At 43.2% G+C, this 24,179-nt stretch overlaps 2 long non-coding RNA genes across 2 annotated transcripts; both read right to left on the bottom strand.

Annotated features, from left to right (window-relative positions):
• Window positions 1–12,490: 12,490 nt before the first annotated feature.
• LOC124676105 lies at window positions 12,491–13,844 on the bottom strand. The gene is made up of 3 exons (XR_006993519.1): window positions 13,674–13,844; window positions 13,384–13,595; window positions 12,491–12,874 (listed from the first exon to the last, which is right to left on the bottom strand). It is a non-coding gene; the product is annotated as an uncharacterized LOC124676105 (long non-coding RNA).
• A 3,616-nt stretch (window positions 13,845–17,460) lies between these two features.
• LOC124676106 lies at window positions 17,461–18,942 on the bottom strand. Its single transcript, XR_006993520.1, has 3 exons — window positions 18,772–18,942; window positions 18,482–18,693; window positions 17,461–17,972 (listed from the first exon to the last, which is right to left on the bottom strand). It is a non-coding gene; the product is annotated as an uncharacterized LOC124676106 (long non-coding RNA).
• Between the last annotated feature and the right edge of the window lie 5,237 nt (window positions 18,943–24,179).

Raw genomic sequence — 24,179 nt, 5'->3', positions numbered from 1 at the left:
GGCAATTGACAAATAGAGAGGGCATAACAATGCACATACATGACATGATAAGTATAGTGAGATTTAATTGGGCATTACGACAAAGTACATAGACCGCCATCCAACCGCATCTATGCCTAAAAAGTCCACCTTCGGGTTATCATCCGAACCCCTCCGGTATTAAGTTGCTAACAACGGACAATTGCATTAAGTATGGTGCGTAATGTAATCAACAACTACATCCTCGGACATAGCGCCAATGTTTTATCCCTAGTGGCAACAACACAACACAACCTTAGAACTTTTCATCACCTGTCCCGAGTGTCAATGCGGGCATGAACCCACTATCGAGCATAAATACTCCCTCTTGGAGTTAAAAGCAAAAACTTGGCCAGAGCCTCTACTAGTAACGGAGAGCATGCAAGATCATAAACAACACATATGTAATAACTTGATAATTAACATGACATGGTATTCTCTATCCATCGGATCCCGACAAACACAACATATAGAATTACGGATAGATGATCCGGATCATATTAGGCAGCTCACAAGATCCAACAATGAAGCACAATGAGGAGAAGACAACCATCTAGCTACTGCTATGGACCCATAGTCCAGGGGTGAACTACTCACTCATCACTCCGGAGGCGACCATGGCGGTGTAGAGTCCTCCGGGAGATGAATCCCCTCTCCGGCAGTGGCGCCGGAGGAGATCTCCGTAATCCCCGAGATGGGATCGGCGGCGGCGGCGTCTCGATAAGGTTTTCCGTATCGTGGTTTTTCGCCTCGGGGGTTTCGCGACGGAGGCTTTAAGTAGGCGGAAGGGCGAGTCGGGGGCCCGACGAGGGGCCACACCATAGGGCGGCGCGGGCCCCCTAGGCCGCGCCGCCTTGTGGTGTCGCCACCTCGTGGCCCCGGTCAGTATGTTCTTCGGTCTTCCGGAAGCTCCGTGGAAAAATAGGCCCCGGGTCTTCGTTTCTTCCAATTCCGAGTATATTTCGTTACTAGGATTTCGAAACCAAAAACAGCGAGAAAACAGAACTGGCACTTCGGCATCTTGTTAATAGGTTAGTTCCAGAAAATGCACGAATATGACATAAAGTGTGCATAAAACATGTAGGTATCATCAATAATATGGCATAGAACATAAGAAATTATCGATACGTCGGAGACGTATCAGACGGGGAGGGGAAGCTCTTCGCACGGACGGGGATAAGTTGTGTAGCGGTGGGTGGGGGGTCATGCGGCCGGGCCGCCCGGTAGGTGGTGTTTAATGGAGTTGAGTGTATAATTTGCCGTGCACAAGGTTGAGGAATAGGCGGTTCCCTTTGCCGCGCGCACAATTCAAACTATCCCGCCCATGTAGTTTAAATTCTCCCTATTTTCGTTAAATCGACATAAAGTCATGTGAGTGGGTGGAAATTAGCAAAGTTGCTTGAAAAATAGTACTGGAATTATCCTTTAAATATGCTCTACTTCGTGTGAAAATCGGGGTGTGGAGGCATGTTGAGCTGTTTTATTTGTACTTTCTTCATTAAAACTCCCATTTTATGCACTTTGGATGGAAAGAAATCATTTGTACATAAATTTTGACAACGCCATTTGCAAACATTAATTGTTTTACATGCCAAGATGCACCCATGCACCAAATATGGGGCAAAAGTTTATCACAATCTAGATATATATGTATAATTAGTGAGGGACCCCTTTTGATTTTGTGCAATTTCCACTAATTAGCTAGAGAGAAGGGGTCAATTAATTAGGCCATGTTAGGGGCTATGTGTTTTAGATTAGGGTTGTGTGGATTCAAATACAACTTCTTTATTTGTGTGCTATGATTAATCAAAACTAGACCGATCGACTGCGCACACATTATTAGAGGCACATGCCTTTGCGCACAAAGTGCATGTGTGTGTTGTTGGCCACCAACGAGAGAGCGGCGAGAGAGCGATTGAAATCCCCAAATTAAACACATATATAAGCATGCATGGTTAGGCCATGCATGCATATTAATTATATATATTGTGAGGCAAATTAATTAAAGTGCATGCGTATATATATAAGTGTGTTTCTTGGCCACCAACGATATATAGATCGAGAGAGAGAGATTGAAATATATATATATCCCCAAAAATATGTTCAAAATATATTGAAATATATGCACGAATGATATGCAAGGTATGCCATGCGCACATGCACACTAATTATATATATATTATGAGACAACTTAATCAAATGTATTTTCATTCGAGACCGAGAACTTGTCAAAAATCAAGTTAATTAATTTATCAGCGCTAATTAGTTGGTCGCCTACTTGATGTGCAATTAAGTGTCGTTGGCCTATATATATATGTAGGGTTTAATTAGGGTTTAGGGTTTAGGGTTTAGGGTTAGCTAGCTAGGGTTTTAGGGTTAGGGTTAGGGTTAATTAGGGTTTAGGGTCTAGGGTTTAGCGTTTGGGGTTTAGTGTTTAGGGTTTAGGGTATAGGGATAGGGTTTAGGGTTTAGGGTTTAGGGTGTAGTGTTTAGGGTTTAGGGTCTAGGGTCTAGGGTTTAGGGTTTAGTGTTTAGGGTGTACGTTTAGGGTATAATTAGGGATTAGGGATTAGGGTTTTAGGGTTTAAGGTTTAGGGATCATCGATCGAGTGCACACACACATTACTAGAGGCACCCGAGCCTTTGCGCATAAAGTGCATGCGTATATATATAAGTCTGTTTCTTGGCCAACAACGATATATAGATCGAGAGAGAGAGAGATTTAAATATATATATCCCCTAGAATATGTTCAAATATATATTGAAATATATGCACGAATGATATGCAAGGTATGCCATGCGCACATGCACACTAATTATATATATATTATGAGACAACTTAATCAAATGTGTTTTCATTCGAGATCGAGAACTTGTCAAAAATCAAGTTAATTAATTTAGCAGCGCTAATTAGTTGGTCGCCTGCTTGATGCGCAATTAAGTGTCGTTGGCCTATATATGTAGGGTTTAGTTAGGGTTTAGGGTTAGCTAGGGGTTAGGGTTAGGGTTAGGGTTAGGGTTTAGGGTTTAGTGTTTAGGGTTTAGGGTTTAGGGTTTAGGGTTTAGTGTTTAGGGTTTAGGGTTTAGGGTCTAGGGTTTAGGGTTTAGTGTTTAGGGTGCTTAGGGTGTATGTTTAGGGTATAATTAGGGATTAGGGATTAGGGTTTTAGGATTTAAGGTTTAGGGATCATCGATCGAGTGCACACACACATTATTAGAGGCACCCGCGCCTTTGCACATAAAGTGCATGCGTATATAAGTGTGTGTTTTGGCCACCAACGATATATATATAGATCGAGAGAGAGAGAGAGAGATTGAAATATATATATATCCCCAAGAATATGTTCAGATATATATTGAAATATATGCACGAATGATATGTGCAAGGTATGCCATGCGCGCATGCACACTAATTGTATATATATTATGAGGCAACTTAATCAAATGTGTTTTCATTCGAGAGAACTTGTCAAGATTCAAGTTAATTAATTTATCAGCGCTAATTAGTTGGTCGCCTGCTTGATGCGCAATTAAGTTTCGTTGGCCTATATATATATGTGTAGGGTTTAATTAGGGTTTAGGGTTTAGGGTTAGCTAGCTAGGATTTTAGGGTTAGGGTTAGGGTTAATTAGGGTTTAGGGTCTAGGGTTTAGGGTTTAGAGTTTAGGGTTTGGGGTTTAGTGTTTAGGGTTTAGGGTCTAGGGTTAGGGTTTAGTACGTGTTTAGGGTTTAGGGTTTAGGGTGTAGTGTTTAGGATTTAGGGTTTAATGTTTAGGGTGTACGTTTAGGGTATAATTAGGGATTAGGGCTTAGGGTTTTAGGGTTTAAGGTTTAGGGATCATCGATCGAGTGCACACAGACATTATTAGAGGCACCCGCGCCTTTGCGCATAAAGTGCATGCGTATATATATAAGTGTGTTTCTTGGCCACCAACGATATATAGATCGAGAGAGATTGAAATATATATATATATATATATCCCCAAGAATATGTTCAAATATATATTGAAATATATGCACGAATGATATGCAAGGTAAGCCATGCGCACATGCACACTAATTATATATATATTATGAGACAACTTAATCAAATGTGTTTTCATTCGAGATCGAGAACTTGTCAAAAATCAAGTTAATTAATTTATCAGCGCTAATTAGTTGGTCGATGCGCAGTTAAGTGTCGTTGGCCTATATATGTAGGGTTTAATTAGGGTTTAGGGTTTAGGGTTAGCTAGGGGTTAGGGTTTAGGGTTTAGGTTTTAGTGTTTAGGGTTTAGGGTTTAGTGTTTAGGGTTTAGGTTTTAGGGTTTAGTGTTTAGGGTGTTTAGGGTTTAATTAGGAATTAGGGATTAGGGTTTTAGGGTTTAAGGTTTAGGGATCATCGATCGAGTGCACACACACATTATTAGAAGCACCCGCGCCTTTGCGCATAAAGTGCATGCGTATATAAGTGTGGTTTTTGGCCACCAACGATATATATATAGATTGAGAGAGAGAGATTGAAATATATATATATCCCCAAGAATATGTTCAGATATATATTGAAATATATGCACGAATGATATGTGCAAGGTATGCCATGCGCGCATGCACACTAATTGTATATATATTATGAGGCAACTTAATCAAATGTGTTTTCATTCGAGAGAACTTGTAAAGATTCAAGTTAATTAATTTATCGGCGCTAATTAGTTGGTCGCCTGCTTGATGCGCAATTAAGTGTCGTTGGCCTATATATATATGTAGGGTTTAATTAGGGTTTAGGGTTTAGGGTTAGCTAGCTAGGGTTTTAGGGTTAGGGTTAGGGTTAATTAGGGTTTAGGGTTAGGGTTTGGGGTTTAGTGTTTAGGGTTTAGGGTCTAGGGTTAGGGTTTAGGATTTAGGGTTTAGGGTTTAGGGTTTAGGGTTTAGGGTGTAGTGTTTAGGGTTTAGGGTCTAGGGTTTAGGGTTTAGTGTTTAGGGTGTTTAGGGTGTACGTTTAGGTATAATTAGGGATTATGGATTAGGGTTTTAGGGTTTAAGGTTTAGGGATCATCGATCGAGTGCACACACACATTCCCGCGCCTTTGAGCATAAAGTGCATGCGTATATATATATATAAGTGTGTTTCTTGGCCACCAACGATATATAGATCTAGAGAGAGAGAGATTGAAATATATATATATCCCCAAGAATATGTTCAGATATATATTGAAATATATGCACGAATGATATGTGCAAGGTATGCCATGCGCGCATGCACACTAATTGTATATATATTATGAGGCAACTTAATCAAATGTGTTTTCATTCGAGAGAACTTGTCAAGATTCAAGTTAATTAATTTATCGGCGCTAATTAGTTGGTCGCTTGCTTGATGCGCAATTAAGTGTCGTTGGCCTATATATATATGTAGGGTTTAATTAGGGTTTAGGGTTAGCTAGCTAGGGTTTTAGGGTTAGGGTTAGGGTTAATTAGGGTTTAGGGTCTAGGGTTTAGGGTTTAGGGTTTAGGGTTTGGGGTTTAGTGTTTAGGGTTTAGGGTCTAGGGTTAGGGTTTAGGGTTTAGTACGTGTTTAGGGTTTAGGGTTTAGGGTGTAGTGTTTAGGGTTTTGTTATCACCAGAATTTGACCGAGTCAGAGGTGGGCCGCGATCAAGATGGACTTGAAGATATATACATGGAAGAAATACGTGAATCGGCCTTGTGTACCAAGTTTGGGCTAAGTGCCCGTGTATCTGTAACATATTAGATTACGAGTCGGTTAGGAGATAGAGTTTTACCCGTGCACGGTTAGGTGCACGCCTGAATTAGAAAGTCCCTTGGACTATAAATATGTATCTAGGGTTTATGAAATAAAAAACAACCAACGTTCAACACAACAAATCTCGGCGCATCGCCAACTCCTTCGTCTCGAGGGTTTCTCCGGTAAGCACCATGCTGCCTAGATCGCATCTTGCGATCTAGGCAGCACAAGCCTACCCACGTTGTTCATGCGTTGCTCGTGCTTGAAGCCTTTTTGATGGCGAGCAACGTAGTTATCTTAGATGTGTTAGGGTTAGCATTGTTCTTCGTATCATATCGTTGTCGTAGTGCAACCCTTATACATCTAGCCGCCCTTACACCTATCTCGGGTGTAGGGGCGACACCCCGCTTGATCATAGTTTAGTAGATCCGATCCGTTACGGTTGCTCCTTGTTCTTCAAGGATTAGTTTAACATCCGCAATAGTTAGGCCTTACAAAGGGTTGGAGGATCCAGCGGCGTGTAGGGTGTAATTTGCTAGCCCTAGACAGGATGTTCCGGGGATCAACCTCGTGTTGGTTTTTAGGCCCTGTCTAGGATCGGCTTACGATCACCGTGCGCGAGCGCGAGGCCCAATCGTGAGTAGGATGATCCGATTATGCGGTGAAAACCCTAAATCGTCGTAGATCGTTTTAGCTTTATCTTGATCAAGCGGGACCACCATATATTCGTGCACCTCGTACGAATCATGGGTGGATCGGCTCTTTGAGCCGATTCACGAGATAACCTGAGAGCCGATCGAGGCTCGTATTTAACGTTTACGTGTATGCCATGCAGGAAACTAAGCGAGGCATCATCCAACACCTTCACGACCAAGTATAGGTCAGGTGGCACGCCCTTGCGACGAGCATCGGACGTGTGACCGGAAGGCTTTGCGGGCCGTCGCTCCGAGGGGCCGGGGCCGGCCCGCAGCCCTAGTTGTTCCCGGCTCTACTGTGTTGCCAGTCGCTGCCCGCCGGTGGGTTTCTGACCGCAACAGGTTTAGGGTCTAGGGTTTAGGGTTTAGTGTTTAGGGTGTTTAGGGTGTACGTTTAGGGTATAATTCCGGATTAGGGATTAGGGTTTTAGGGTTTAAGGTATAGGGATCATCGATCGAGTGCACACACACATTATTAGAGGCACCCGCGCCTTTGCGCATAAAGTGCATGCGTATATATATAAGTGTGTTTCTTGGCCACCAACAATATATAGATCTAGAGAGAGATTGAAATATATTTAGGGTTTAGGGTTTAGGGTCTAGGGTTAGGGTTTAGGGTGTAGTGTTTAGGGTTTAGGGTTTAGGGTGTAGTGTTTAGGGTTTAGGGTCTAGGGTCTAGGGTTTAAGGTTTAGTGTTTAGGGTGTTTAGGGTGTACGTTTAGGGTATAATTAGGGATTAGGGATTAGGGTTTTAGGGTTTAAGGTTTAGGGATGATCGATCGAGTGCACACACACATTATTAGAGGCACCTGCGCCTTTGCGCATAAAGTGCATGCGTATATATATAAGTGTGTTTCTTGGCCACCAACTATATATATAGATCGAGAGAGAGATTGAAATATATATATATATATATATCCCCAAGAATATGTTCAGATATATATTGAAATATATTGTGGCGACCCGGACCTGGAGAGATCCGGAGTCTATGTGCATCCACTGTACTAGTCCCAAGGATTTGCTAGTACGCACATTCACGAGATAAATATCACAGTCATATCATTATTACAACGCATCATATCGGAATACATAGTCATTTATTACATAAATGCCCGTAGGACAAATTGAACAGCGGAAAACAAATAAAGTGGCGAATCCAGTAAATGTGCCACAGGAAATCGACTGGAGCATCGTGTCCCTACATCGTATCTCACTCGTCATCAGAATAACCTGCAACATGAGACGTTGCAGCCACGAGAGTGGTCAACACTTTGAATGTGTGGCAAGTTACACCAATGCAATAATATACCTATTTGTACATGCTTAAGGATATCAAAGGAAATGGCTATAGGTTTTATCATTTGCGCAAAGCAATATTTTTCATTAATAACCTCATTTTAACATTTCCAAAGTTCTAACTCGTCCTATCTTTAATAAACAATTTTATCAAGTAATATATGACTAGAGGTCACACAGTCCAACTAGCCTAGATGAAAGTACCCGTGAGCGACACACGAACACGGGGCTTTTCCCAAAATCCCACCTATGAACGACACACGGACATAGGGTTTGAAATTCAATTTATGTTTAGAAAGACAAAGTTGAGAAGAGACATCTTCGAGGTAAAGTTTACTCAGCTTCGCCCGTAACCGTGGGCACGGCTAATCGATTAGTTCTACACCCTGCAGGGGTTGCACACTTTCACCACATGGCACAACCCGAAGGTTACGCCGAGGTCTTTCCCAAATGGCTAACTACTTATTTCCAGGCATCCGTTTTTGATCTGATCTAGGCTGAAACCAAAAACAAAACAAAAGAAACTAAGAAGAAAGGGAATGACGCTGGGTGCTCACGATGTGTGGCCGGCGATGGATTTTGCAGCTTCGGCCGTGGACGAAAACGGAGCTACAAACGTCGAACGGTTTGGGCGAGGCTTGGAGGCGGTGCTGGTAGACGTGACAGAGCTCCACCGGTGGTCAGCTCCCGACGAGGTTGGACAGCGAAGAGAGCGACGTCCGCAGCGCCGGCGTGTTTGGCTCCCGTTGCCGCGGATGCTCCCGAGCTCCTATGGAAGAAAGAGGGTATTAGGAAGACGCGGAAGGACACGGAAAAGACCAGGGAGGCGTTAGAACGAGGAGACAACCTTTACAGCGACTGAAATCGTCGCCGGCGTCGGAGAAAACGGCGGCGGTTCCTCGACCAAATTCGGGCTACCGGGAGCCCGAGGGGAGATGGGAGTGGGACGTGGTGTTGTGGAGGTCAAGGAGGTCTCGGGGTCCTATTTATAGGCCAGGAGGTCGAGCGACCGCGCAGGAAAACGCGGCGGCGGCTGGCGGAACGACTTGCCGAAATCGCGGCGCGGGTGGATTCGGAGGGGATAGGGTCGGCGCGCGCGGGAATAGGGGTGGCGTCCCTTATCCCTCCCCAGGGAAGCTGCACCTAGACGCGAGGGAAGCCGGGGGCGCGGGGTGCGTGCGGTTTCTACGATTGGTTTCAGTTCTGTTCGTCTCAGCTCTTGGAACGACCAGAGGTAGAAGATGGTGGTGGGACCTGGCTGTCGGCAGGATAGGAAAATGTAGACGGAGAAAAAAAAAAACGAGGGATGTGCTGATTCGGTGCAGCGACTTGGTACATCATACGTGCGTGAGTGGAAGTGCCAGCCTCACGTGCACATATGACTTCCTCTCTTATTTTTTTTTATATTATTATTTTCTTTTATTTCTTGTTGTATTTTTTTCACTAGAAAATACATAGGGCTTTTAACATCCAATAAATCCAAATGCAATCAAATAAAAATCCAATTGGACTAAATATAAAATTTCCTCCCCCTTTGTTCATTGATTTAAACAAGGTTTAGAAGAAATTCAAATAGCCATCAAAATGTTTTAATTTCTTCGAAAATTCAACACACATCAAAGCACTCATTTAATAAATATTTATTTTATTTAACATTCCAAAATGGTAAATTTTGGGATGTTACAAATCTACCCCCTTAAGAAAAATCTCGTCCTCGAGATTTGAAATGGCTAGAAAGAAAGAACACTCGTCTCTCACTTGTTTACATGAATCTCTCATGGAAAGTAGGTAGAAAAGAAGTTGGCTTCATTTATCGTTGTGGACTTGATCTTTGTCTGGGCACTGTTTCGCATAGTGACCAACTTCCTTGCACTTATAGCAAGTGATTCCTAGGGCAAAAGGGGACTCCTCACTTGGTCCTTTGTGCTCTTCCACGATCTCCTTGTGGTCATGTGATGAACTAGATTTTGCAACCTTTGAACGGTCCCTTGTACGGAGTTCAGGGGTATTGGCCTTCCTCTTGCGACCTTCAATCTCCTTTTGTTTTCCCTCCAGCTTGATTGCCTTGTTTACAAGTGCTTGGCACGTTTTGAAATCACCGGAGGTCAACTGAAAAGAGAGATCATCATTGAGACCATCGAGAAACCTCTCCTGCCTACCCTCATCATCTGCCACATCATCAGGAGAGTAGAGAGCAAGCTTGTTGAAGATATCTAGGTACTCAGCCACGGTGCGCGAGCCTTGACGCGAGCGCACGGAACTCCTTCTTCTTCAATGCCATAAGTCCTGATGGTACATGATAGTCACGGAAAGCCTTCTTGAAGTTTTCCCAAGTGACAATGTTGATGTCGACGATAGAGAGTTTGTAGTTGTCCCACCAAGCTGCAGCTGGCCCCTCCAGCTGGTGAGTTGCATAGAGAACCTTCTCTGGCTCCGAGCATTGCACAGTGTCGAGCTTGTTGGAGATAGTGCGAAGCCAATCATCAGCATCAATAGGCTCGACAGAGCTTGAGAAGGTGGGAGGCTTGAGTCGCAAGAACCGTGTCAAGCGATCGGTGGGAGGTGGTGGAGGTGGGGGATTGTTGTTGTTATTGTTGTTCCGGTTCAGATGCTGAGTCAGAAGCTGCATCAATTGTGCTTGACCTTGGAGGAGTTGCTCCATGGCCGGAGACACTTCATTGTTGCGAACCATCTGTTAGGTATGAGAATAATATAAGGCGAGACATTTGATGGGTATTTGGCGAGAGTAAGGAGAGATAGACTCGAGATAGAAAGGAAGAGAACTACCCCAAAACACTTTTGTAAAAACTTCAAAAATAACACCTTCATAAATATATCAAACATTCAAAACAAATTTAAACATGGATGTCGACAATGATGGATTACAACTCAAGCGCATACTAAAGATTTATTTCTATTGACTAGGAGGGCAAAAAAAAAATGGACATCTAAGCGGAAGATGCGTGATCACATAAACTAGTGAAGTGCTATCAAGCGTTCCCAAAATTGCGATTCTTCAGGGCCAGCTCTTCCTTGAGAGTATCCAACTCTTCTTGCACATCACGAAGTTGCTTCCTCGTGCGGCGTATCTCGTACACGGCGTCCTCTAGGGAATCATTAAAGGCTCGAGTCAGATCCACTTGTTGGACAAGCTTCGGGTTGTCTTCAGTTGTTGTTGGGGAGTAGTAAACTAAGGTGTCATCCGAGTATTGCGTGGGAAAGTACTCGAAGCGAGTCCCCTCAAATATTGGCTCATAGAGCCCCATCAACCCACGAACAGCTTCACGGGCGGCATCCTCGACACCAGCGTTGAAGTTGTCACGAGCGATAGGTGCCTCAAAGACACGTTGTGGTTTCGCATCTTCCAAAGTCGAGTAGACATGCACCTCCACATTCCACAACTCCATTCCTTCCTCGGTGAAGAGATATCCCTGATACACCGACCGAGTCTTCATCCGAAGGTGAGATATCATATCCCATAACCAACGAGTCCAACGACCAACATTTACTCCATGCGAGAACTCGGTAGGGACTTTGGCCATCTACAAGTTTGAAAGAGAAGAGAATGAGTAAAATTTAGAAATCGATGGACAAGAGTATCAGATTTTTTTAAAGATACTTATTAAATATATTTCCTAAGGTTTCCAAACCAAGGGTCACGACCTAGAGTCGACATGGCTCTGATACCATCTGTGGCGACCCGGACCTGGAGAGATCCGGAGTCTATGTGCATCCACTGTACTAGTCCCAAGGATTTGCTAGTACGCACATTCACGAGATAAATATCACAGTCATATCATTATTACAACGCATCATATCGGAATACATAGTCATTTATTACATAAATGCCCGTAGGCCAAATTGAACAGCGGAAAACAAATAAAGTGGCGAATCCAGTAAATGTGCCACAGGAAATCGACTGGAGCATCGTGTCCCTACATCGTATCTCACTCGTCATCAGAATAACCTGCAACATGAGACGTTGCAGCCACGAGAGTGGTCAACACTTTGAATGTGTGGCAAGTTACACCAATGCAATAATATACCTATTTGTACATGCTTAAGGATATCAAAGGAAATGGCTATAGGTTTTATCATTTGCGCAAAGCAATATTTTTCATTAATAACCTCATTTTAACATTTCCAAAGTTCTAACTCGTCCTATCTTTAATAAACAATTTTATCAAGTAATATATGACTAGAGGTCACACAGTCCAACTAGCCTAGATAAAAGTACCCGTGAACGACACACGAACACAGGGTTTTCCCCAAAATCCCACCTATGAACGACACACGGACATAGGGTTTAAAATTCAATTTATGTTTAGAAAGACAAAGTTGAGAAGAGACATCTTCAAGTAAAGTTTACTCAGCTTCGCCCTTAACCGTGGGCACGGCTAATCGATTAGTTCTACACCCTGCAGGGGTTGCACACTTTCACCACATGGCACAACCCGAAGGTTACGCCGAGGTCTTTCCCAAATGGCTAACTACTTATTTCCAGGCACGCCCGCTCCAAAATAGACACAAAGTCTCATACCGATGACGGTCCTTAAGTAGGTTTCCACAAGATAATCAACCAAGTCAGAGCCCATATGACATGTGGTTGCACGAAACAACTGAGCAATTCTAAACATGAATTTGTTCTTTTAGGGGTCCCTGGGCGGCGGACCCAACCAATTTGAGCACACAGCTCCACACGCGATGACCCATCATACCACTCCGCCCAAGATGAAATAATTTTACATTTTAATTTGGTAAACACATTTCACAAAGCATTTCTATTTCGTAAACATTATTTCATTTGAACCCCCCAACGGATTTTATTTTAGCATGACTAAGCATAACTATATAGTTCAAAACTTTACTAGAACTTAATCTAGCATATATTTACCTAAGGTTACAAAGTGGGTGATAATCCCTACGGCTTATTTCTACCATAGGACATAACTATAAAACATCGCCATTTCTAAAAATACTTGGCTAACAAAATAAAACTATCGCATGCATTCCTACTTTTATAATCAAAATAGCATAGCAAAAATAAATGGGATAGACATGTAGATGTAACTTGCCTTTTCTTGATGAACTATTAACTCTTTCTTGTCTCCGAAATACTCTCACGATAAATCTCCGTAATATCTATACGCGAAAACAATCAAATAAACTCCAAATTCAAAACATAAGAACCAAAGAGATTTCAAATATTACAAAAAGTAAATATGTTTATAGAATATAATTAATACCATGATTCTATGATACTAATTCGAGTACTACATGAGTTTGGGCTTAGGAAAAGGAATGGCCGGAAAATGGTTCGCGGGTACGTAGATACAGACAAAATAGCTTTCCAACATAAGTTCAAGCTAAAACAACTTTAATTAGTTTGTAAGGTGAAGTTAGTAAATTTTAAAAGGAAGTATTTTAATTTATGAAGCTATTGCAAAAAGAAATTTTGAATAAAACTGACTAAGATATATGCATTTGAAGTTTGCCAAAAACTGTACAAATTTTGGTTCGGGCTATCAGTATCTACTCGTGAAGAGTTACATGAATCTAAACTAGGCCATCCGTTTTTGATCTGATCTAGGCTGAAACCAAAAACAAAACAAAAGAAACTAAGAAGAAAGGGAATGACGCTGGGTGCTCACGATGTGTGGCCGGCGATGGATTTTGCAGCTTCGGCCGTGGACGAAAACGGAGCTACAAACGTCGAACGGTTTGGGCGAGGCTTGGAGGCGGTGCTGGTAGACGTGACAGAGCTCCACCGGTGGTCAGCTCCCGACGAGGTTGGACAGCGAAGAGAGCGACGTCCGCAGCGCCGGCGTGTTTGGCTCCCGTTGCCGCGGATGCTCCCGAGCTCCTATGGAAGAAAGAGGGTATTAGGAAGACGCGGAAGGACACGGAAAAGACCAGGGAGGCGTTAGAACGAGGAGACAACCTTTACAGCGACTGAAATCGTCGCCGGCGTCGGAGAAAACGGCGGCGGTTCCTCGACCAAATTCGGGCTACTGGGAGCCCGAGGGGAGATGGGAGTGGGACGTGGTGTTGTGGAGGTCAAGGAGGTCTCGGGGGTCCTATTTATAGGCCAGGAGGTCGAGCGACCGCGCAGGAAAACGCGGCGGCGGCTGGCGGAACGACTTGCCGAAATCGCGGCGCGGGTGGATTCGGAGGGGATAGGGTCGGCGCGCGCGGGAATAGGGGTGGCGTCCCTTATCCCTCCCCAGGGAAGCTGCACCTAGACGCGAGGGAAGCCGGGGGCGCGGGGTGCGTGCGGTTTCTACGATTGGTTTCAGTTCTGTTCGTCTCAGCTCTTGGAACGACCAGAGGTAGAAGATGGTGGTGGGACCTGGCTGTCGGCAGGATAGGAAAATGTAGACGGAGAAAAAAAAAAAACGAGGGATGTGCTGATTCGGTGCAGCGACTTGGTACATCATACGTGCGTGAGTGGAAGTGCCAGCCTCACGTGCACATATGACTTCCTCTCTTATTTTTTTTTATATTATTATTTTCTTTTATTTCTTGTTGTATTTTTTTTCACTAGAAAATACATAGGGCTTTTAACATCCAATAAATCCAAATGCAATCAAATAAAAATCCAATTGGACTAAATATAAAATTTCCTCCCCTTTGTTCATTGATTTAAACAAGGTTTAGAAGAAATTCAAATAGCCATCAAAATGTTTTAATTTCTTCGAAAATTCAACACACATCAAAGCACTCATTTAATAAATATTTATTTTATTTAACATTCCAAAATGGTAAATTTTGGGATGTTACAAATCTACCCCCTTAAGAAAAATCTCGTCCTCGAGATTTGAAATGGCTAGAAAGAAAGAACACTCGTCTCTCACTTGTTTACATGAATCTCTCATGGAAAGTAGGTAGAAAAGAAGTTGGCTTCATTTATCGTTGTGGACTTGATCTTTGTCCGGGCACTTGTTTCGCATAGTGACCAACTTCCTTGCACTTATAGCAAGTGATTCCTAGGGCAAAAGGGGACTCCTCACTTGGTCCTTTGTGCTCTTCCACGATCTCCTTGTGGTCATGTGATGAACTAGATTTTGCAACCTTTGAACGGTCCCTTGTACGGAGTTCAGGGGTATTGGCCTTCCTCTTGCGACCTTCAATCTCCTTTTGTTTTCCCTCCAGACTTGATTGCCTTGTTTACAAGTGCTTGGCACGTTTTGAAATCACCGGAGGTCAACTGAAAAGAGAGATCATCATTGAGACCATCGAGAAACCTCTCCTGCCTACCCTCATCATCTGCCACATCATCAGGAGAGTAGAGAGCAAGCTTGTTGAAGATATCTAGGTACTCAGCCACGGTGCGCGAGCCTTGACGCAGCGCACGGAACTCCTTCTTCTTCAATGCCATAAGTCCTGATGGTACATGATAGTCACGGAAAGCCTTCTTGAAGTTTTCCCAAGTGACAATGTTGATGTCGACGATAGAGAGTTTGTAGTTGTCCCACCAAGCTGCGGCTGGCCCCTCCAGTGGTGAGTTGCATAGAGAACCTTCTCTGGCTCCGAGCATTGCACAGTGTCGAGCTTGTTGGAGATAGTGCGAAGCCAATCATCAGCATCAATAGGCTCGACAGAGCTTGAGAAGGTGGGAGGCTTGAGTCGCAAGAACCGTGTCAAGCGATCAGTGGGAGGTGGTGGAGGTGGGGGATTGTTGTTGTTATTGTTGTTCTGGTTCAGATGCTGAGTCAGAAGCTGCATCAATTGTGCTTGACCTTGGAGGAGTTGCTCCATGGCCGGAGACACTTCATTGTTGCGAACCATCTGTTAGGTATGAGAATAATATAAGGCGAGACATTTGATGGGTATTTGGCGAGAGTAAGGAGAGATAGACTCGAGATAGAAAGGAAGAGAACTACCCCAAAACACTTTTGTAAAAACTTCAAAAATAACACCTTCATAAATATATCAAACATTCAAAACAAATTTAAACATGGATGTCGACAATGATGGATTACAACTCAAGCGCATACTAAAGATTTATTTCTATTGACTAGGAGGGCAAAAAAAAAATGGACATCTAAGCGGAAGATGCGTGATCACATAAACTAGTGAAGTGCTATCAAGCGTTCCCAAAATTGCGATTCTTCAGGGCCAGCTCTTCCTTGAGAGTATCCAACTCTTCTTGCACATCACGAAGTTGCTTCCTCGTGCGGCGTATCTCGTACACAGCGTCCTCTAGGGAATCATTAAAGGCTCGAGTCAGATCCACTTGTTGGACAAGCTTCGGGTTGTCTTCAGTTGTTGTTGGGGAGTAGTAAACTAAGGTGTCATCCGAGTATTGCGTGGGAAAGTACTCGAAGCGAGTCCCCTCAAATATTGGCTCATAGAGCCCCATCAACCCACGAACGACTTCACGGGCGGCATCCTCGACACCAGCGTTGAAGTTGTCACGAGCGATAGGTGCCTCAAAGACACGTTGTGGTTTCGCATCTTCCAAAGTCGAGTAGACATGCACCTCCACATTCCACAACTCCATTCCTTCCTCGGTGAAGAGATATCCCTGATACACCGACCGAGTCTTCATCCGAAGGTGAGATATCATATCCCATAACCAACGAGTCCAACGACCAACATTTACTCCATGCGAGAACTCGGTAGGGACTTTGGCCATCTACAAGTTTGAAAGAGAAGAGAATGAGTAAAATTTAGAAATCGATGGACAAGAGTATCAGATTTTTTTTAAAGATACTTATTAAATATATTTCCTAAGGTTTCCAAACCAAGGGTCACGACCTAGAGTCGACATGGCTCTGATACCATCTGTGGCGACCCGGACCTGGAGAGATCCGGAGTCTATGTGCATCCACTGTACTAGTCCCAAGGATTTGCTAGTACGCACATTCACGAGATAAATATCACGAGTCATATCATTATTACAACGCATCATATCGGAATACATAGTCATTTATTACATAAATGCCCGTAGGCCAAATTGAACAGCGGAAAACAAATAAAGTGGCGAATCCAGTAAATGTGCCACAGGAAATCGACTGGAGCATCGTGTCCCTACATCGTATCTCACTCGTCATCAGAATAACCTGCAACATGAGACGTTGCAGCCACGAGAGTGGTCAACACTTTGAATGTGTGGCAAGTTACACCAATGCAATAATATACCTATTTGTACATGCTTAAGGATATCAAAGGAAATGGCTATAGGTTTTATCATTTGCGCAAAGCAATATTTTTCATTAATAACCTCATTTTAACATTTCCAAAGTTCTAACTCGTCCTATCTTTAATAAACAATTTTATCAAGTAATATATGACTAGAGGTCACACAGTCCAACTAGCCTAGATGAAAGTACCCGTGAGCGACACACGAACACGGGGCTTTTCCCAAAATCCCACCTATGAACGACACACGGACATAGGGTTTGAAATTCAATTTATGTTTAGAAAGACAAAGTTGAGAAGAGACATCTTCAGGTAAAGTTTACTCAGCTTCGCCCGTAACCGTGGGCACGGCTAATCGATTAGTTCTACACCCTGCAGGGGTTGCACACTTTCACCACATGGCACAACCCGAAGGTTATGCCGAGGTCTTTCCCAAATGGCTAACTACTTATTTCCAGGCACGCCCGCTCCAAAATAGACACAAAGTCTCATACCGATGACGGTCCTTAAGTAGGTTTCCACAAGATAATCAACCAAGCCAGAGCCCATATGACATGTGGTTGCACGAAACAACCGAGCAATTCTAAACATGAATTTGTTCTTTTAGGGGTCCCTGGGCGGCGGACCCAACCAATTTGAGCACACAGCTCCACACGCGATGACCCATCATACCACTCCGCCCAGGATGAAATAATTTTACATTTTAATTTGGTAAACACATTTCACAAAGCATTTCTATTTCGTAAACATTATTTCATTTGAACCCCCCAACGGATTTTATTTTAGCATGACTAAGCATAACTATATAGTTCAAAACTTTACTAGAACTTAATCTAGCATATATTTACCTAAGGTTACAAAGTGGGTGATAATCCCTACGGCTTATTTCTACCATAGGACATAACTATAAAACATCGCCATTTCTAAAAATACTTGGCTAACAAAATAAAACTATCGCATGCATTCCTACTTTTATAATCAAAATAGCATAGCAAAAATAAATGGGATAGACATGTAGATGTAACTTGCCTTTTCTTGATGAACTATTAACTCTTTCTTGTCTCCGAAATACTCTCACGATAAATCTCCGTAATATCTATACGCGAAAACAATCAAATAAACTCCAAATTCAAAACATAAGAACCAAAGAGATTTCAAATATTACAAAACGTAAATATGTTTATAGAATATAATTAATACCATGATTCTATGATACTAATTCGAGTACTACATGAGTTTGGGCTTAGGAAAAGGAATGGCCGGAAAATGGTTCGCGGGTACGTAGATACAGACAAAATAGCTTTCCAACATAAGTTCAAGCTAAAACAACTTTAATTAGTTTGTAAGGTGAAGTTAGTAAATTTTAAAAGGAAGTATTTTAATTTATGAAGCTATTGCAAAAAGAAATTTTGAATAAAACTGACTAAGATATATGCATTTGAAGTTTGCCAAAAACTGTACAAATTTTGGTTCGGGCTATCAGTATCTACTCGTGAAGAGTTACATGAATCTAAACTAGGCCATCCGTTTTTGATCTGATCTAGGCTGAAACCAAAAACAAAACAAAAGAAACTAAGAAGAAAGGGAATGACGCTGGGTGCTCACGATGTGTGGCCGGCGATGGATTTTGCAGCTTCGGCCGTGGACGAAAACGGAGCTACAAACGTCGAACGGTTTGGGCGAGGCTTGGAGGCGGTGCTGGTAGACGTGACAGAGCTCCACCGGTGGTCAGCTCCCGACGAGGTTGGACAGCGAAGAGAGCGACGTCCGCAGCGCCGGCGTGTTTGGCTCCCGTTGCCGCGGATGCTCCCGAGCTCCTATGGAAGAAAGAGGGTATTAGGAAGACGCGGAAGGACACGGAAAAGACCAGGGAGGCGTTAGAACGAGGAGACAACCTTTACAGCGACTGAAATCGTCGCCGGCGTCGGAGAAAACGGCGGCGGTTCCTCGACCAAATTCGGGCTACTGGGAGCCCGAGGGGAGATGGGAGTGGGACGTGGTGTTGTGGAGGTCAAGGAGGTCTCGGGGGTCCTATTTATAGGCCAGGAGGTCGAGCGACCGCGCAGGAAAACGCGGCGGCGGCTGGCGGAACGACTTGCCGAAATCGCGGCGCGGGTGGATTCGGAGGGGATAGGGTCGGCGCGCGCGGGAATAGGGGTGGCGTCCCTTATCCCTCCCCAGGGAAGCTGCACCTAGACGCGAGGGAAGCCGGGGGGCGCGGGGTGCGTGCGGTTTCTACGATTGGTTTCAGTTCTGTTCGTCTCAGCTCTTGGAACGATCAGAGGTAGAAGATGGTGGTGGGACCTGGCTGTCGGCAGGATAGGAAAATGTAGACGGAGAAAAAAAAAGAAACGAGGGATGTGCTGATTCGGTGCAGCGACTTGGTACATCATACGTGCGTGAGTGGAAGTGCCAGCCTCACGTGCACATATGACTTCCTCTCTTATTTTTTTTATATTATTATTTTCTTTTATTTCTTGTTGTATTTTTTTTCACTAGAAAATACATAGGGCTTTTAACATCCAATAAATCCAAATGCAATCAAATAAAAATCCAATTGGACTAAATATAAAATTTCCTCCCCCTTTGTTCATTGATTTAAACAAGGTTTAGAAGAAATTCAAATAGCCATCAAAATGTTTTAATTTCTTCGAAAATTCAACACACATCAAAGCACTCATTTAATAAATATTTATTTTATTTAACATTCCAAAATGGTAAATTTTGGGATGTTACATATATGCACGAATGATATGTGCAAGGTATGCCATGCGCGCATGCACACTAATTGTATATATATTATGAGGCAACTTAATCAAATGTGTTTTCATTCGAGAGAACTTGTCAAGATTCAAGTTAATTAATTTATCAGCGCTAATTAGTTGGTCGCCTGCTTGATGCGTAATTAAGTGTCGTTGGCCTATATATATATGTAGGGTTTATTAGGGTTTAGGGTTTATGGTTAGCTAGCTAGGGTTTTAGGGTTAGGGTTAGGGTTAATTAGGGTTTAGGGTCTAGGGTTTAGGGTTTGGGGTTTAGTGTTTAGGGTTTAGGGTCTAGGTTTAGGGTTTACGGTTTAGGGTTTAGGGTGTAGTGTTTAGGGTTTAGGGTTTAGGGTTTAGGGTCTAGGGTTTAGTGTTTAGGGTGTTTAGGGTGTACGTTTAGGGTATAATTAGGGATTAGGGATTAGAGTTTTAGGGTTTAAGGTTTAGGATCATCGATCGAGTGCACACACACATTATTAGAGGCACCCGCGCCTTTGCGCATAAAGTGCATGCGTATATATATAAGTGTGTTTCTTGGCCACCAACGATATATATATAGATCGAGAGAGAGAGATTGAAATATATATATATCCCCAAGAATATGTTCAGATATATATTGAAATATATGCACGAATGATATGTGCAAGGTATGCCATGCGCGCATGCACACCAATTGTATATATATTATGAGGCAACTTAATCAAATGTGTTTTCATTCGAGAGAACTTGTCAAGATTCAAGTTAATTAATTTATCAGCGCTAATTAGTTGGTCGCCTGCTTGATGCGCAATTAAGTGTCGTTGGCCTATATATATATGTAGGGTTTAATTAGGGTTTAGGATTTAGGGTTAGCTAGCTAGGGTTTTAGGGTTAGGGTTAGGGTTAATTAGGGTTTCGGGTCTAGGGTTTAGGGCTTGGGGTTTAGTGTTTAGGGTTTAGGGTCTAGGTTTAGGGTTTAGGGTTTAGGGTTTAGGGTGTAGTGTTTAGGGTTTAGGGTTTAGGGTTTAGGGTCTAGGGTTTAGGGTTTAGGGTCTAGGGTTTAGTGTTTAGGGTGTTTAGGGTGTACGTTTAGGGTATAATTAGGGATTAGGGATTAGAGTTTTAGGGTTTATGGTTTAGGGATCATCGATCGAGTGCACACCCACATTATTAGAGGCACCCGCGCCTTTGCGCATAAAGTGCATGCGTATATATATAAGTGTGTTTCTTGGCCACCAACGATATATATATAGATCGAGAGAGAGAGATTGAAATATATATATATATCCCCAAGAATATGTTCAGATATATATTGAAATATATGCACGAATGATATGTGCAAGGTATGCCATGCGCGCATGCACACTAATTGTATATATATTATGAGGCAACTTAATCAAATGTGTTTTCATTCGAGAGAACTTGTCAAGATTCAACTTAATTAATTTATCGGCGCTAATTAGTTGGTCGCTCGCTTGATGCGCAATTAAGTGTCGTTGGCCTATATATATATGTAGGGTTTAATTAGGGTTTAGGGTTTAGGGTTAGCTAGCTAGGGTTTTAGGGTTAGGGTTAGGGTTAATTAGGGTTTAGGGTCTAGGGTTTACCGTTTGAGGTTTAGTGTTTAGGGTTTAGGGTCTAGGGTTAGGGTTTAGGGTTTAGGGTTTAGGGTTTAGGGTGTAGTGCTTAGGGTTTAGGGTTTAGGGTCTAGGGTTTAGGGTTTAGTGTGTTTAGGGTGTACGTTTAGGGTATAATTAGGGATTAGGGATTAGGGTTTTAGGGTTTAAGGTTTAGGGATCATCGATCGAGTGCACACACACATTATTAGAGGCACCCGCGCCTTTGCACATAAAGTGCATGCGTATATATATAAGTGTGTTTCTTGGCCACCAACGATATATAGATCGAGAGAGAGAGAGATTGAAATATATATATATCCCCAAGAATATGTTCAGATATATATTGAAATATATGCACGAATGATATGTGCAAGGTATGCCATGCGCGCATGCACACTAATTGTATATATATTATGAGGCAACTTAATCAAATGTGTTTTCATTCGAGAGAACTTGTCAAGATTCAACTTAATTAATTTATCAACGCTAATTAGTTGGTCGCCTGCTTGATGCGCAATTAAGTGTCGTTGGCCTATATATATATATGTAGGGTTTAATTAGGGTTTAGGGTTTAAGGTTAGCTAGTTAGGGTTTTATGGTTAGGGTTAGGGTTAATTAGGGTTTAGGGTCTAGGGTTTAGGGTTTAGGGTTTGGGGTTTAGTGTTTAGGTTTTAGGGTCTAGGGTTAGGGTTTAGGATTTAGTACGTGTTTAAGGTTTAGGGTTTAGGGTGTAGTGTTTAGGGTTTAGGGTTTAGTGTTTGGGGTGTTTAGGGTGTACGTTTAGGGTATAATTAGGGATTAGGGATTAGGGTTTTAGGGTTTAAGGTTTAGGGATCATCGATCGAGTGCACACACACATTATTAGAGGCACCCGCGCCTTTGCGCATAAAGTGCATGCGTATATAAGTGTGGTTTTTGGCCACCAACGATATATATATAGATCGAGAGAGAGAGATTGGAATATATATATATATATATATATCCCCAAGAATATGTTCAGATATATATTGAAATATATGCACGAATGATATGTGGAAGGTATGCCATGCGCATATGCACACTAATTGTATATATATTATGAGGCAACTTAATCAAATGTGTTTTCATTCGAGAGAACTTGTCAAGATTCAAGTTAATTAATTTATCAGCGCTAATTAGTTGGTCGCCTGCTTGATGCGCAATTAAGTGTCGTTGACCTATATATATATGTAGGGTTTATTTAGGGTTTAGGGTTTATGGTTAGCTAGCTAGGGTTTTAGGGTTAGGGTTAGGGTTAATTAGGGTTTAGGGTTTAGGGTTTGGGGTTTAGTGTTTAGGGTTTAGGGTCTAGGGTTAGGGTTTAGGGTTTAGTGTTTAGGGTTTAGGGTTTAGGGTGTAGTGTTTAGGGTTTAGGGTCTAGGGTTTAGGGTTGTGTTTAGGGTGTACGTTTAGGGTATAATTAGGGATTATGGATTAGGGTTTTAGGGTTTAAGGTTTAGGGATCATCGATCGAGTGCACACAATTGTAAGAGCAAAGTTTAAACCCTAAGTTTTGTGTGTTTGATGACAACACTTGAGTAATCTCACCGTGTGCCGTGAGTATCATTGTTAGATTTGCAAGTGCACGGTGACCTCGCTGGACACGTCAAGATCGGAAGACCGAAGCGTAGTTGATAGGTTTTCTGGTTTTGTGTGTGTATCGCGAGGTGACATGGCTGGAGAGAAAAAGGGAGAAAACCAGTTTTAGCCGGGCCGGTACTACCGGTACTCGTAGCGGTAGTACCGCTACTTCTATAGGTACCGCCCCACGGTACCGCTCCGAGTTCTGCGCTGAAATTGTCCCACAGTACGAGTTGCGGTACCTCTGCGGTACCAGGAGCGGTAGTACCGCCCTTGGTACCGGTCAGGTACCGTAAACTAGTTACGGCAGTACCGCTCTGGTACTGCTCCGGTACCGCTTTGAGTCCAGTAAGGTTTGGACCCTGTTGCGGTACCTCGAGCGGTACCGCGAGCGGTAGTACCGCTCTGCGTCCACGTGGACCAGATCTGGGGGAATTCGAACTCAGAGCGGTAGTACTGCTTACCCAAAGCGGTAGTACCACTTAGGCGAAAACTGGGCATAACGGTTGGATTTGGAGGAGCCTATTTAAGGGCTCCTTCTTCCCCAACACGATTTTATCTCTCCTCTCTCTCTCCTCCATTATTGCTGAGCTTAATCCTTGAGGATCTCCCCAACCATCCAGTCGTGGTGTGGCCGTCTAGTCTCTTGTGTGAGACTAGCACCTCCTCAACACAGACCTACTTCCTATTGTGGAAGGAACTGCGGGAAACAAACCTCGCCTCGTCTCCGCGCCCCCGCTTGTCCCGCTCCTTACTCTTACTATCTTGTTGATTCCTTTGCATGTTGCACTTGTCCTAGGATCATTGTAGGATCACCGCTATCGCTAAAGTTATCACCTTTACCTTCCGTTGCACTAAAAATTGAAAAAGACTAAAACTTGCCGTAGCGCCATTCACCCCCCCTCTTGTTCACTACGATCCATTCAAGTGGTATCAGAGCAAGGTTTTCTTGCTCGGGCTTTACCGCCTAAGAAATGGCCCAACAAAATGCGGGTGTGGCGAATGGGTCACCTTCCCTTGTGCCACCCGCTCCATCATCTCCCGTCGATACCACAACGGCTACGTTGGATGACCTCAAGAAATTGGAGTCATCCATCGTTAACCAAATGAAGGCGATGATGATGGAGTTGGTTGCTCAAAACCGAACCCTATTGTTGATCCTAAAGCAAGTGCCGAGGATCCCCCACCAAAAGCTAACCCCTTTCCTCTTGTTGATTTTGTCGCGCAAGCGACAAAAGATCCACAAAAGGAAGGGCTCGGGGAGACCGGCACTTCAACAAAGGGGAAGGATGAGACACCGGTTGCGGAACGTCTAGGGGGTTATCATGAGGTGCCACCACC

The sequence above is a fragment of the Lolium rigidum genome, chromosome 7 (assembly GCF_022539505.1).
Source record: "Lolium rigidum isolate FL_2022 chromosome 7, APGP_CSIRO_Lrig_0.1, whole genome shotgun sequence".
Classification (NCBI taxonomy): domain Eukaryota; kingdom Viridiplantae; phylum Streptophyta; class Magnoliopsida; order Poales; family Poaceae; genus Lolium; species Lolium rigidum.
This window is presented reverse-complemented; position numbering and strand designations above follow the sequence as displayed.